At 37.5% G+C, this 17112-nt stretch overlaps 1 pseudogene; it reads left to right on the top strand.

Annotated features, from left to right (window-relative positions):
• The first annotated feature begins 223 nt into the window (after positions 1 to 223).
• LOC139438361 (proteasome subunit alpha type-3 pseudogene) lies at positions 224 to 987 on the top strand (annotated as a pseudogene).
• Positions 988 to 17112: the final 16125 nt, after the last annotated feature.

Below are 17112 nucleotides of genomic sequence, written 5' to 3' on the forward strand. Positions count from 1 at the left end.
CATCTTTGACATCTTGTGACAAGTTGTAGTTTCTTAAACTTTACACCCAAAGCATGAGCAACAAAAGATAAAATAAATAAATGGGACTGCCTCAAAATTAAACACTTTTGCACCTCAAAGGATCTTGTCAATTCAATGGGAGAAATCTTTGTCAATCACTTATCCAGGCTAGTGGAAGTGTTTTGGGCCTGGAATCCCTACACTACCCAGTGGCTTTAACACAATGAGCTCTCTCGGCACTGGGTATGACCCGTCAGCCACTACATTCCCTCCTGATGGGAGAGTTTTTCAAGTTGAATATGCTGTGAAGGCTGTGGAAGATAGTAGTACAGCTATTGGAATCAGATGTAAAGATGGTGTTGTCTTCGGAGTAGAAAAATTAGTCCTTTCTGAACTTTATGAAGAAGGTTCCAACAAACAGCTTTTTAATGTTGATCGGCATATGGGAATGGTGGGAGCAGGTTTGTTGGCAGATGCTCATTCTTTAGCAGACATAGCAAGAGAAGAAGCTTCCAACTTTAGATCTAGCTTTGGCTGTAACATTCCACTCAAACATCTTGCAGACAGAGTGGCCATGTATGTTCATGCCTATACACTTTACAGTGCTGTTAGACCTTTTGGATGTAGTTTCATGTTAGGGTCTTACATTGTGAAGGATGGTGCACAACCCCATATGATTGATCCATCGGGTGTTTCATATGGTAATGGGGCTGTGGCATTGGTAAAGCCAGGCAAGCTGCAAAGACAGAAATTGAAAAGCTTCAGATGAAAGAAATGACCTGCCGTGACGTTGTTAAAGAAATTGCAAAAATAATTTACATAGTACATGATGAAGTTAAAGATAAAGCATTTGAACTAGAGCTCAGCTGGTTTGGTGAATTAGTTAAAGGAAGACATGAAATTGTTCCAAAAGATATAAAGGAAGAAGCAGAGAAATATGCTAAGGAATCTTTGAAGGAGGAAGATGAATCTGATGATAATATGTAACATTTACATCTGCTTCTGTTTTAAATTTCTATATAGTTCCATGTAAGCTATTTAGCCCAATGGATTATTATATACCCAGTAACAAGTTTTCATTAAAATTTGTCTTATAATCATTGATGTTTGCTTTATATCTGCTTAACAAAATATTTGCTTAACAAAATTGGTGTGGGCAATTGAAAACCCAGTACTCAGATTTAAAATGCCTGCTTAAACATTCCTTAGAGGCTTTTGGATCATATGAATTTAAAATTCCAGTCCACTAATGTAGAAGCTAAAAATAACCTTCTGGGCAGTTGTTGCCCAGTTTTGTATTTAAATGATGTTGGTTATCCTCCTCTCTTAAACTCTAGGTATAATTTAGAAAAACAGATCCTACAACATGTGAGTCAAAAATGTTTCTCTTTTCCTTTATTGACATAAGGAGGAATGGATTTAAGAATTAAAGATCTGAATCTGTCACTTTAAAAAAAAAATCACATATCCATTACGGGTTTAATATCCAAGATATACGAAGAAATTATACAACTCAAGAGTAAAAAGACAAACTTCCCAATTAAAAAATGGGCCAAAAACTTGAAAAGAAAATTGTCCAAAGAAGAAATACAAATGGTGAAGAAACCCATGAAAAAATGTTTTTCATTGGCAGTTAGGGAAATGCAAATCAGAACTACATGAGATATCATTTCACACCTATTACACTGGCTACTCTTAAAGTTGGAAAACTGAATGTTGGAGAGGATATGGAAAGATGGAGACACTTATTCACTCTTAGTGGGAATACAGAATGGTACAGTCTATTGTGGAGGAATTACTGGCAGCTCCTAAGAAGGTGAATATGGACCTAGCATGTTACCTGGCAATATCATTACTATGTATGTGCTTGGAATAACTGAGAGCAGAGACACCAACAGACATCTGGACATTGAAATTCACAGTGGTTTTATTCATGATTGTCAAAAGTTATAAGCAACCTGGGTGTCCATCAACTGATGAATGGATAAACAAACTGTCGTGTATACACATAATGGAATATTATGCAGCTGTAAGAAGAAATGAAGTTGTGAAGCATATGACAACATGGATGAACCTAGAGGACATTATGTTGAATGAAGCCAGACACAAAAAGAAAATTACTGTATGATTGCACTATTATGATCTAAATATAAAATATAAACTCATGAAGTTAATAATTAGAATATAGGTCACCATAAAAGAAAATGATGGTAGAGAATGGAAAGCTGAGGATTAATGTGCACATAACTGTTAAAAAGGTTATTTGTAAATCTTTGAAAATGAATAGAAGCACATCATGGTGTTTGTAATTAGCTGAGCTATATATGGGTATGACAGTGGTTGAAAGAGCAAGTCTAAGGTCATGTATATTACTAGAAGGAAAGTTAAAAACTGTACCATGGGACTTCATAAGACAGTGAAACCTAACGTAAAGCATGAATGTGGGTGATATTGCATATATAAGACAGTTTTTGCAAAATAAAAATACAAATATACAGAAAGAAAGATAAAGAATAACAGCTTTGTACAGCAGGGGAAACAGAGAGATTTCAAGGGGATGAGTTTTTTGGGGGGTTTGTTTATTATTATTATTATTGGAATAATGAAAGTGCTCTAAAATGATTGAAGTAATGAATGCACAAATATGTGATTAAATGGAATACCATCTATCAGTTTGTAACAATTTACACCTTATTAATATGTGTCAATAAAATGGATTTGATTAAAACAATGCTAAAATAAAAGAAAAAATAAAGAATTTTAGTCTTCAAAAGACAACATGGAGAAAGTGCAGGTCAAGCCAACTAGTGGACAAATACTTTTGTAATCCATATATCCAAGAAAGGACTCATAGTCTTAATATAGAAATAACCTTTACAAATTAATAAGAAAGGCAAAGACTCCAGTAGAAAGATGGAGAAAACACTTGAAAAGGCCCTTCATAAAAGTGTTTTAACAAGTGACCAATTAAAGTATGAAATAAAGAATCTTCTTCAGTCACAAGGCTTGTTTTTTGTCTTTGTTTTTCGGAGGCACCAGGAACCGAACCTGGGATCTCCCTTGTGGGGAGCAGGTGCTCAATCACTTGAGCCACATACACTCCCTCCTCACTTTTTAAAAATTATATATTTCCTCCAGAGTATTCTTGCTTTTAGTCCATAGATATCCAGTGCATCTGGGTTCCTACTTAATCTCAAGGATCCAGAAATTTCCTGGGACAAAGAATTCAGTCAAAAAGTATTTATTGAATTAATAAAGGATACAAAATGTTTGCAAAATTTTATGAGATTTTAATTGTATGATAAACTCAATCAAAGTGAACAGGGCACATCCCGCAGAATGAAGTCTGGCCAGCTTTAGCAGCTGTGTAATCAGGGTGTGTCCCTTGAGATATAATTCTGATTAGGTTTATGAACTGTTTCTCCCTGTATAAAGGGAAGACAAATAGAGGAGATATTTAACCAAAAAGAACAAATAAAGAGCACAGAACTTTAGTAGAAAAGCCAAGTGCTGCTTTCCTGTGGAACCTACCTTGGAATCTAGTTGGCTTCACTCCTATGGTTTCAGTTCTGGTTATTTTTCCATCTAATTATTATGAGTCAGCTCAACTCCATTCCCACTTTATAAGTCCTGTCAATTTCCAGACTTTTCAAAAAATCAAAACAATATTTCAAAGTCTTTAAATTTATTATTGTCTACTTTTATTATACATTACTTTATCTCTCTTATGCATTCCTGCCAACCTTCTGCATAGAACAGCATTTACACTTTCTATCTCTTGCTGCACAAAAGTGAGTCCTTGTCTGGTGTGAACGAGAGTCATGTTAAATGACACTGGGATTTCTGAGAAGAGAAAAAGATTCCTTAACAAACACAGGAGGCTAGTCCCCAGATCTACCTCTCTGAACTGGGGAAAACTTCAGTGTTTTATAACATTAAAACAAAGGCAGATTTAGATAATGGGGTTAGAGATAGTTTAATCTCTAGTAGGTGCAGATTGGTTGCATACTTAGCTCATTTGAAGTTTAAGGTTTAGGCTATTGCACATATTAGACACAGGCCAAGTTTGATCAGCACTCACTTGGTCAGCTCTGGGCTGAATTGTATTCCTTCATTAATAAATATTGAAGTCTGAGTCAGGAGTATCAGACTCCAGGGTTGCAGAAAAAGATAAGGGCATACATTGTGGGCCAGTCACAAGTTATCCTGTTACTTGCTAATTAAAGGGAAAAGATTATGCAGTTATAAAACATAGAATCATCATCAAAGAAACAAGTCATAGGGGTAAAGTTCAGTGAGTTACAACAATTCCAAATCATTTCTTCTGCCTACATTACAATATGTCAGAAGGTTAAAAAGCTTTTAAAGAATGATTCAGCAACTATAATAATATTTGTTAGCTCATGATTACAATTCCCCCTTTCCTTTGTCCATTCTTCAGTCTTGAGGAATATCTGGGCAATGAATGCTTGAACTTCTTCATGCTGAAAGGGGCATTGACATTATGGGCTAGAGAGATGAAACTGCTTTGCTAATAGATGGGTGTCTTCCTGAGTTGCAGGTTGTCTTCTTGGAGGGACTGGAACGCCTGGGTTTCAGGACTCAGCTGGAACAAGAACAATCCAAGGCTTTAAGTCTCTGAGAAGTAATAAGTAAATTGAAAAATACAGGTTTAAATAAAAAAGTAGGATTATGATCAGGGAATTTATAAATTAATATAATCAGGTCTGAGGGGGTGTTGATTTCATATGCTTTTGTAGCTTGATTATGGTGTTTGGGTGTCCCAAGGGCCCTTAGGAGCACTTCTGTTTGAGGCTTTGCATACTGTGGCAGTTTATGATATTTATATCTGACTGAGACCTCCAGAATGACCTCTTGACACTACTTGAAATCTCTTAGCTATAGAAACTTTTCTTTTATTTCTTTTCTCCATTATGATCAAGATCATTCTCTGAAAGCATTTCTGATCCCAAGGTGCCAGGGAGGCTTATTCCTGGGAGTCATGTCCCACATAGGAGAGAAGGTAGTGATGTTATCTGCAGAGTTTGGCTTAAGGTTAAGCCATATTGAGTAACAAGGAGGTTTCCTGGCTGTGTCTGTTAGGCATCAATTAAAATTAAGCCTAGTTTCTTGGTTTTTTTTTAAGGCAGTACTAGGGATTGAACCCAGGATTTGTACCTGGGTAGCAGATGCTCAGCCATTGAATTACACCTGCTCCCTAAATTTAGTTTTGTCTTTCCAAAAATAAGGTTTATAATTGCAAGCTTCTAGACAGAAGTCATGGCTCATTAGCATATTTTCTTTTATGAGGCAATGTTCATCACTGTTAGACATTCTTCACATAGGTTTTCCTGTTATAAATTTAAATGAGGACAATCTTCTTACAAACAGGAGTGGATGTTAGATTTGGATCTTGTAAAGGTTTTTTTTAAAAACTTAGAGTTTCAGTAAGATTGAGAGAATAGCAGGAATTCCTCAGATGGGGACGTTTACAGTTCTATGCTTTCCCTAAAGTCCCATAAGGGATTTCACAAATACTTTTTCATTTTATGCCTAAAACACTTTGAAATGCATCATGGTATTACTGATACCTGTACAGAATATTAAGATCTCATCTGTTATTTTATATTCTATGTCAAATAAAACTGAGTTAGATTGTCTAAATAAACAGACCTGATGGATTAAATCAGATATCGTGCAATAGAAAGTTTAGATTTTTTATAAAATAGCCTTTCCATCCTTGGTCTCATATAGAAATTAGAGTTCCAATATATAGATAATATCACCTTTTATACTGAATTTTTACTCACTTTATCTTTAACCATATCAGCCCCATTCACCTCTTTAATTGAACTTGGATCCTTTCTGTAGCTTCTTGAAGAGTTGTATGGAGTTGACTTTTGAGAATTAATGCTGCTTTTTCAGCACCTTCAGAGCTAGATAATTTTAACACTGAGTCTCAGGAGTCACACAGACACCTAAGGTTTTAGGGAACTACAAATTATGCACAAAGAACAAAGCATCTCAGAATATGAAAATAACAAAGTCTAGAAACAAATATGATCACTGCAAGAGAATACAATCTAGGCTTTAATTTACTTATTTTTAAAACATAATAAACTTTATTTTAAAAGAGGCTTTAGATTACAGAAAAGTTACATCAGAAGTATAAGGGATTCCTAAATATCCTACCCTGTCCCCTTCCCCATCTTCCCCTATTTAAAATATCTTACAATTTGGTGGTAGTTTTGTTAAAATTAATGAATAAATATTGAAGCATTGTATATTAGTCAGGATTCTCTAGGGAAACAAAACTGACAGGAGATATCTGTAAATAGTATGAAATTTTATAATGTTGTTTCACATGACTGTGGAAATGCACAAGTCCTAATTCCCTAAGGCAGGCTGCAAACCAGGGCCTCCAGGGGAAGTCCTTGATGAGTTCCCAGGAGACACTGACTGACTGAAGTAGAGATGGTATTTCTGTCTCTAAATCCTGAAATCACTTCCCCTTTCAAGGTCTTCAACTGATTGGACAACACATCACTCACTGCTGATGGCAGTCTACTCATTGATGGTAGATATAACCAGCCATCTGTGCAATCAACTCACTGATGATTAAAGTCTGTGAAATGTTCTTCTCTTACAATTAGCCCGGTGCTTCCTTGACCAAACAGCTTGGCACCATTACCTGGCTGACTTGATACATTAGCCTATCACACATGGCTACTTACCAAAGTCTATAGTTTACATTGTGGTTTTCAGTTAATTCCAATGTCCCCAAAATGCTCTATGTACCACCTATTATTCCCTCTCCCTCCCTTCAGAACCTCTGGTAACCATTATCTTTATATCAATGTTACATGTTCCTCCATTACTACAATATTAATAGTTTACTTTTTTATGGTTGCATTCCTTCCTAATGTTTGTTCATTCCTTAACATTGTTATGATGCCGGGTCAGCTGCAGATTGAGAGGAGGCTTAGATCTTATGAGTCAGATGGAAGGAACTGTTTTGTTTTCAGTTCTAGATAGTCACTGTTTTTCTCAGATGGGGGTTATCATTATCATTTTGTGGGTTTTCTCAGGTGAATCTGATGGACTGGAGAGTAGGTGTTGGCTGCAGTTCTGCTGAATTTAAGGTCTCAACCGGAATATGAACAGACCAAACATTTAAGTCTCTGAAACATATATTTAATGGGTATAGTGCTAATTACAGGTTCAAATAAAAGGGATAGAATAATCTTGTGTAGGACATTTATAAATGAGTCTAACTCTGTTACATTGGGAAAATAGGTTCTCATATTCCAAGATAAGGCAAAAGAACATGAAAATGACTTCAAGAGATTCTGTCCTTGCCTATACTATCCAGAGGGCTCTAGAGCCCTCAGCAGCACCCCTATTTGAGGCTCTGCTTATGGTGGCAGTTAGTGCAGTCTGCCTGAGACATGCATGAGTTTAACCACTGGCATTACACACCCAACTTAATATAAAAGCTCTTAGGCAAAAAAACTCTTGTGTATTTGAAGTTTCTCCCTTGTTGTCAAAGTCTTTTTCCAAATGCATCACTGGTTGGTGCTTGGTATTAATCCCTTGGGGCCACGGATGCTCATCCATAGAAGTCATGTCTCATTCTAGGGTGGAGAAGGTAGTGTCTTTGCTCAGATTGGTTTATAGAAAAGCTGCATTTAAGTAAGAAAGAGGTTTTCAAGAGGTAACTCTTAAGCAATAATTAAATAGAAAGAGGAACAGAACATTCCTACAATTGTATTTTCAACCAGAGACCTCCACCTCCCCAGCATTCAACTGTTCCTTCCTAAGCCCTCCCCCAAGTTCCATTATAGCCCAACCCCCTCCTCCAACCATGTTCACTCTCTCAAATTCCTGTACCACCATCACCCCCATCCACTGCCAAACCACCACCTTCACCTTATCATAGGTTCTTCCCAGATTGAGGATTAGCTCATCACTCTCTACTCCCTTTATGTCTCCTGGTAACCTGTCTTCCAGACTATCTCTGTGAGTCTGTTCAATATGTTTGGTCATATCAATGAGGTGATGGAATATTTGTTCTTTAGTGACTAGTTTACTTCACTCAACATAATGTCTTCAACATTCTTCTTGTTGTGTATGTCAATACTTCTTTTCTTCTTACAGCTGGTGACTATTCCATTGTATGTATATACCACATTTTTCTCATCCCCCCATCTGCTTAGGAACACTTAGGCTGCTTCCAACTGCTGGCAATAGTGAATAGTGCTGCTATAAACATTACTGTACATATATCTGTTCATGTCCCTGCTTTCAGTTCTTCTGGGTATAAACCTAGTACTTCGACTGCTGGATCATATAGCAAATCTATAGTTAGCTTCCTAAGAAACTGCCAAATTGTCTTCCACAAAGCCTGCACTACTCTACATTCCTACAGCAGTGGATGGGTGTTCCCATTCCTCCACATTCTCTCCAACATTGTAGTTTTCTGTATTTTTGTTTTTTTTTTTAATAGCCTCAAGTCTAATAGGTTTAAGATCATATCTCATTGTAGTTTTGATTTGCATTTCCATAATAGCTAGTGAATCTGAGCATCTTTTCATGTGCCTTTTAACTAATTGTATTTTCTCTTTGGTAAAGTGTCTATTCAAGTCTCTTGCCCATATTTTAAATGGGTTGTCTTTCTATTTTCAAGATGTAGGATTTGTTTATATATGCTGGATTTTAGCTCATTATCAGCTAAGTGGTTCCCAAATATTTTTTCCATTGAGTAGGCTGCCTTTTCACTTTCTTCACAAACTCTTCTGAAGGACAGACCTTTTTAATTTTGAGGAGTTCCTATTTTTCTTTCATTGCTTGGTTTTGGGTGTGAAGTTTGTGAAACCATTTTCTACTGCAAGATCTTGTAGATGCTTCCCTACATTATCTTCTGGGTGCTTTGCATTCTTGGTTCTTATATTTAGGTCTTTCATCCATCTTGAGTTAATTTTTGTATAGGGCATGACATAGTGATCCTCTCTCATTCTTTTGGGTGTGGATATCCATTTCTCCCAGCATCATATTTTACCAGTAGGGTGGCCTTGGTGGCCTTCCTGAATATCAGTTGGGCACACATTTGTGGGTCTGTATCAGAACTCTCATTTCAGTTCCAGTGGTCAGTATGTCTATCCTTGTGCCAATACCATGCAGTTTTGACCGCTGTAGATTTATAGTATGCTTTAAAGTCATGTAGTGTGATCCTTCCAATTTTGCTTCATTCTTTTTCTATAAGTTATTGGCTTTTGGGGGCCACTTGACTATCCAAACAAATTTCATCCTTGGCTTTTCCAGTTCAATAAAAAATGCTGTTGTAATTTTTATTGGTATTGTGTTAAATCTGTAAATCAATTTGTGTGAAATAGATACCATAATGATATTTAGTCTTCTAATCCATGAACACGGAATATTCCTCCATTTATTTAGGTCTTCTTTGACTTCCTTTTAAAAAAAAAATGTGTACAAGTCATTTACATCCTTAAATTTATGGCTAGATATTTGTTTATTTTAATTATTATTATAAATGGAATATTTTCATTCACAGACTGCTCAGTGTTAGTGTAGAGAAATTCTGATTTTTGCATATTGATCTTATATCCTTCCACTTTGCTGAACTCATCTATCAACTCTATAAGCTTTGTTGTGTATTTTGGGGCACTTTATACATATAAGATTGTATCATCTGCAAATAGTGAAAGTTTTACTGCTTCCTTTTCAATTTGGATTCTATTTCCTTTTCTTCTGGCTCTAATCTCTTATGAGAATTTTCTAAATGAAGCTATTTTTAGAAATAAAAATATTTGACAGTTAATTTGTATTGAGGACATCAACTGCAGACCATAACAGAAGTTTTGTTCTGTTTCACCTTTACACTTTGTGTTGATGATGAACCTTTGACTTGTACCTGACTGCTTGTGCTGTCAGAGAAACATCAGAGTAAAACAATGTAACTGACAAGAAAATTTGTTTTCTTTTTCTGTGACATATAATATCTTTAAAATAACTAAAACCATGACCAACAATACCATTCTCTTGTCTTATATCATGAAGATTATTATCATAACATAACATGAACAGTGAGAACATTGTTAGCTCTCTAGGAATTTTATACAAACTTTATTTATATTAACATTTTACCCTAACAAATTTAACCAACCAAGAGTTACAAATCTCCTTTAAAACTTTCAATACTTCCTAAGCACCTCCCATGTAATTCATAACCTATTAAATGAACTTTATTATTAGCAGCTCACTTTTTGGAAGGTGAAAAAAAATTAGTTATAATGTTTTGAAATAAAAAGATATTCCATAGGGTTTGACATTGAAAAAGCAAAATGTCAAAAGTTGTCAGGTTTCAACATTATGTTAAAGAGGAAAATGGGCTATTGTGAAGAAATGTTTGGTTTTTTTTTTCTTAACTAAAGTTAAGAAAAGCCTTAGTTCTTTAAAATGTGAGACTATTTTTCTTAAATACAACCATAGGCATGAAAAAGTTAACATAAAGTATTTTGGTAAGACAGACTTCCTGCCTTTTACACTGATTATTGAGGAAAAAACTCTTTATAGTGTCTTCCTAAAACAGACCAAGAGTGGAACTGATGTAGCTCAAGTGGTTGAGTACCTGCTTCCCATATATGGGTTCCCAGGTTAGATCTCTGGTAACCTCCAAAAACTGAACCATAACAAACAAGCAAACAAATGAAAAAAAAAAAACAACTCAGGGGAGCTGGTGTGGCTCAGTCGTTGAGCACCAGCTTCCCACATAGGAGACCTGGGTGTCAGTTCTGAACCTGAGTACTCAAACAAACAGACAAAAACAGAACAATAAACCAAGAAATAATGACACCTTAATAGAGAGAAAACCAAGTTTCCGTTTTTCATCAGTATATTATTTGAAAGTAAGGTTTTAAAAATGTTTATAGACCCATTAAATCTTTCCCAACTTTGACCATAATTTCCTATTCCATGAACCTTCTGTCACTTTCTGTATCTATTGAGGTTTTGTCCTACATTTTCTTCTTTCTCATTCCATAACAACCAGTCATTTTGCTTTAGGAAAAACTACTTTCTTTTCCTTAATAAAAATACATATTTAAGTTACCAAATTGATTTTTGAAACTGTCTACAAGTAAACATATTACAATGAAAAATTACCATCAAAATTGAACTTGACAGAATAATATTAAATACTTAAAACACCTTAAAGCACTTTGAAACAGTAATATACAATCATTTAGCAAAGATTAATAGGTATTACACTGTTTCACCCAAAGTGTATCATATATGATTTACTTTTATATGAATTTTGAAATCTATGAGGATATTTTGCCTCTACAGTTTTGTTAAATGCTTGGAATTAGTTATAAATATAATATAATTCATTGGAAGCTTGGAGAGAAATTTTCTCTTAAATGAATGATTTCTATTTACTTAAAATGTAGTGTAATGAAAGACACTGCTTTCTTAGAGGTGAAGGGTGTGGGTGGAGTGCTGTGATTTTTGGGATTGTCCAGGTTGTTTACAGTAGCACAAGCATTAGTGCCCTGAAATCTTGTGCTCTAGGGTATGTTGGGGCTTATTTAGCTGCTGTTTTAGCTTGAGAGGATTTTTTTCTCCATTGTTTTTCTTTTAAAATAACTTTGTCTATCTAGATCTACTTTCAACAGCAGTTCTGTAAATCAGTTGGCAAAAATCTTAGTAATCAGGCTTATAAATCTAAATAAGACTGAAATATTTGCAAGACCCACTGGGTCTTCAATAAGATTTAGGAAATATTATTATTACAAAAGGGGATTTAGGCTATGTCAGGACATACAGAGGTAAGACAGGAGGATTTCAAAGAGTATCAATAGCTTGACTTCCCCAATTTCTAGGATTCCAGGAGTTTTTTTTTTCTTTTTGGAACTATAAAAATGTTCTAAAATTGATTGTGGTGATGAAATCACAACTCTGTGTTTGTACTGAGAACCACTGATTATACACTTTAGATGGATTTGGATGGTGTGTGAATAAAACCAATTAGAAGAAAAAAAAGGAAGAAATATCCATGCAAAATACCTCCAGGAAGGATTCATCTACCATCCTGTGAAAGGTAGGCCTCAGCTGTATGAACCTGCTCATTCAATATCAAATCTAGGTTAGGTTAAGTTAGGAGGTCAACACAATCACCCGAGTATAATTAAAGTTGAGGTTAAGTACTCCCCAGTGAAAATTTATGTGAAATTTTCAATTTAGGGAAAAACTAACCAGACCTCAAAACCATACCGTGAGGTCTTATAAAAGGATAACTTCAGGGAGCAGATGTGGCCCCAGAGGTTTGATGACTGCTTCCCACATGGGAGGTCCCAGGTTAAGGGACCTCATGGCCTCCTAAAAATAAAACAAAACAAAATAAAAAAACAAACAAATGAAAAGACCAACTCAGGGGAGCTATGTGGCTCAGTGGTTGAGGGCTGGCTTCCCATATATGGGGAATCCTCCACGCCAGTACCTGAAAAAAAGGAATCATTTCATAAAGATGGATCATAGTCATAATCTTTGAAACATAATGAAGTTTTCAAAATCAATTCAGTAGTTAGAGATAAGATGCTACAAAAGACAAAATCTTTTTATGCAGAGAGTAACATCGTGTGCATATAACATAAAAGAATCTCTCTGGAGTCCCACTGAATGATTAGTCTAGAATTCTATATAGAGAATTGAATTAATTAATATATTCAAGGAAATATTTTATCATGTCTCTTCTCCTTCCCAACAACAGATTTTTCATATTGGAGAGAATCCATTTTAATCAATGATTTGGAGAAGGTTTCCATCACAACTTCAAATTGACTCAATATGTGCCAATGCACATATTGTCAGCACAGTTGTTTTTTTCAAAGTCCCAGACAGTGAAGTTAAATTTTTTTAAAAATTTTAACTGTATTTTTTCGATGATACATGGATCACAAATAATGTTAAATTGAAAAATATAAGAGGTTACCATAACCCATAACCCCCTTCCTCCCCCCACTCCTCAATCAACCTCTTTCATCAGTGTGGCACATTCATTGCATTTGGTGAATACATTTTGGAGCACTGCCACACAGCATGGATTACAGTTTACAACATAGTTTACACTCTGCCCCAATCCATTCAGTGGGTTATGGCAGGATATATAATGTCCAGCATCTGTCCCTGCAATATCATTTAGCACAACTCCAAGTTAAAAAACCCTCAGTGACCAGTGATCCTGCAATGAACATAAGCAAAGTCAAACGATAGTTCAATTTTATGACTATTGTCTTTATGAGGAAGCCTTCAGAAGAACTTGTGCCCTAGATAAAATTAGAGAATTCACATTGGAGAGAAATTATATGCCTGCCACCTATGTGGGAAAGCATTCAGCCAAGCTTCCAATCTACTAAGAAACCTGAGGGAACTCACAATTGAGAGAAACCCCATGAATATCATCTATGTGGGGAACTTTCACTCATCCTTCCATATTAGATAACATGAGAGAACTCACATTGGAAAGAAACAATATGAATGCCAGATATGAGAAAACACTCCAATAATTGTTCTAACCTTAGATAAGAATAGAGAGAAACCATATGAATGTCATGTATATGTGAAAGTATTCAGTCAATAAATAGCCCTTAGATTACAAGATAAAATTCACACTAAAAATGTTACAAATATGGAAGATTCTCCAGCCTCAACCCTAACCTTCAAACAAATGAATCCTCAGATGAGTGTAATCCAATGTCAGTGTAATCAGTGTGATACAGAATTCCCAACAGTGTGTTGCCCATTCTATGAGTAGAATCCAGTACCCCATTTATGCCAATGCTCATGTCATAGGTATTGGGGCTCTACTTTCATCCTCTATCACCAGATAAGTAGACCTTCCAGATAGATGTCATAGGGGAGCAAAACCAAAGGGGTGGGCAAGGAATCCTGATTCTTCCTAGGCCATCGCTGGTGCAGAAGCCAGGTCTGAGGAGACATACAGGGCCACCTTGTATAGCAACGTGCTTCCAGCTCCTTACACTCAGCAGCAAACCCTGCGATATAAGCTTTGAGCTGGGAGTCATCCATGATTTGTGCTCTTAGAGGGAGAGCTTTGTCTTGACTCCTTCCCTGAGACTGAGGTCATCTTACAGTTATGGTGACATGCAAGTTGAATATGAGGGGAGGAGAGAAAGGGGCTGGGCCTGATACTCTTCTGAGGGCAAATGGCTTTCCTCTGACATTTGGTAGGCACCTATCCCACAGACATGGCTCATGGGGAAAGAGCTACATTTGGGTGGGATGGCTGGCAGGGTACAGCACCTTTGTCTGACATGAAGCTGTGCTTACAGAGCAGGCCCAAAAAGCACTGCTCCCTCTCAGACTCTGTGTTTACAGGAGCATCAGATATATTGATGGGTATGAATGCCTTCTCCCAACCACCCCTCCAGTGTGGCTAATTAAGAGGCAGGACGTGCTCCTGTGACCAGTTTCCTGACTGAAGGGAAACATGTTTTATCTCAGAAAATATTGGAGAATGTGATAAGGAGAGAGTGGGCACTGTCTGAACTTTAATCCATCCCAGATTCCCATAAAATCTTGTGGTGATTAATGGCTGGTATCAGAACTATGAGGATGCAGGTCTGGATTTAAACCATCTAGGATTCTAGTAAGATTGGTGGGTGGCTGGGAGGTGGGATGCTTTGGCCCTGGGAATAGACTGAAAAGGAGGGGGATTCCTGCAGGTGCAGATTGAGATGCCTGGATGTGCAGTACCCACAAAACACTTTTTCTCCTCTTCCCCTATACAAGCTTTCATACTGGCATTGCGTGGACACTGGGGACACCAGTGAATTAAGCACTGGGGTAATCTTCCCAAATACTTTGCTCTAACAAAGGGATGTGTGTTGGGCTTGGGCAGAAAGCAAGAGCTTGAAAGCTGGCCAAAACATTGTGAAGCAGCAAAGAACAATGTAAATTATAATCCATGCAGTGCGGCAGTACTCCAAAATGTATTCACCAAATGCAATGAATGTGCCACACTGATGAAAGAGGTTGCTGATGATGAAAGAGGTTGTTGATGTGGGAGGAGTGTGGGGGTGGGGGGTGGGGAATATTGGAACTGCTTATATATATATTTTTTAAGATTTGTAAAAAATTTCTCTCCCCCCTCCCCCACTTTTCTGCTCTCTGTGTCCATTTGCTTTGTGTTCCACTGTGACCACTTCTATCCTTATCACCAGCACTGGGAATTTGTGTTTCTTTTTGTTGCATCATTTTGTTGTGTCAGCTCTCCCAGTGTGATGTGCCATTCTTGGGCAGGCTGCACTTTCTTTCGCGCTGGACGGCTATCCTTACGGGGCACACTACTTGCGCATGGGGCTACCCTATGTTGGGGACACCCCTGTCTGGCTCAGCACTCCTTGTGCATATCACCACTGTGCATGGGTCAGCTCCACACAGGTCAAGGAAGCCCAGGGTTTGAAACACAGACCTCCCATGTGGTAGACAGATGCCCTAACCACTGGGCCAAGTTCACTTCCCAAGTTCTAATTTTTAAATTTACTAATAGTCTTTTTAATTTCTTTATTACCTTCTGTAGCAAAAGGTTCTCCATACACATGCACACACATATCTAATCAGATCGCGCCATCACTTTAATACTTCAGTATTTTCCAATAATCAGCTCCCCTACGTGGGGGACACCCCTGCATGGCACGGCACTCCTTGCACGCATCAGCACAGTGCATGGGCCAGCTCCACACAGGTCAAGGAGGCCCAGGGTTTGAACCGTGGACCTCCCATGTGGTAGGCAGATGCCCTATCCATTGGGCCAAGTCCGAGTCCCTGCTTGTATTTTTTAATGTTAAATTTTTGTAATCTATATATCTTTTAAAAAAGACAATTAAAATTTTAAATAAATAAATAGAAGAAACAGCAGGGACTGGAGGAAGGAGCTCTATGCTCTGGTTACCATATGGGGTTGTGGACCCAGCCTCACCACCTGGAGAAGGAACAGGGGCAGTCAGGCTGTGCCAGACTGGAAAGTGGGGAATGGGTTGGAGGAGGAGGACGAGGAAGGACAGTTCTGTTTGCACAATGGTCTTGGACCTGGAATCCCTCCTCAGAGATCTGGGACCTCTACTTTCATTTATCTGTGTGTCTCACACTCTGTCACTCATCTTCTTATTTTCCCTGTCCCCTTCCAGCACTACACTCAGCCTTTCATGTGCATCTTTTCTTTTTAACCAGGCAACACTTCTGGAAGGAAGCATACGTAAACAAGGATCTTTTCAGAGTAAGGACTGCAGACAGTGGTCATGACCTGGAGTTGGGAATAGGAGTCAAGATCACATGAGCATTTGGCTCATCATTATCACCCTTTCCAGCTTACCTTGAGCAAAATCAAAGTATCAAAGCCACGTTCTCAGAGGATATATCCTCTAATCTCATAGAAACAACAAACACACCAGGGTGACAATTGAATGGCCCCTGATTAACAACTAAAAAATTATACTGAAGGAAAAACAGAAAACAAAGTTCTGAGTCCAGCAGAAGATAATTTAACATTTGACAAAGAGAGGAATTGAGTCATGAAACCATTTAATTTGCAATTTTTTCAACAATGTAACTACTGACAGTCTATACCAGATAAAGATCTAATTTTTATTTTTAATTATTATTATTTTTTAAGATTTATTTCTCTCCCCTCCCCCCACCCCAGTTGTCTGATCTCTGTGTCTATTTGCTGCGTCTTTGTCCACTTCTGTTGTTGTGAGTGGCACGGGAATCTGTGTTTCTTTTTGTTGCATCATCTTGTTGTGTCAGCTCTCCATGTGGGTGGTACCATTCTTAGGTAGGCTGCACTTTCTTTTGCACTGGGTGGCTCTTTTACAGGGTGCACTCCTTGCACGTGGGTCTCCCATACATGGGGGACACCCCTGAGGGGCATGGCACTACTTGCGCACATCAGCACAGTGCATGGGCCAGCTCCACACAGGTCAAGGAAGCCCGGGGTTTGAACCATGGACCTCCCATGTGGTAGATGGACGCCCTAACCACTGGGCCAAGTTCGCTTCACAAGTTCTAATTTTT

This window comes from Dasypus novemcinctus, chromosome Y (assembly GCF_030445035.2).
Source record: "Dasypus novemcinctus isolate mDasNov1 chromosome Y, mDasNov1.1.hap2, whole genome shotgun sequence".
NCBI classification, from domain to species: Eukaryota; Metazoa; Chordata; class Mammalia; order Cingulata; family Dasypodidae; genus Dasypus; species Dasypus novemcinctus.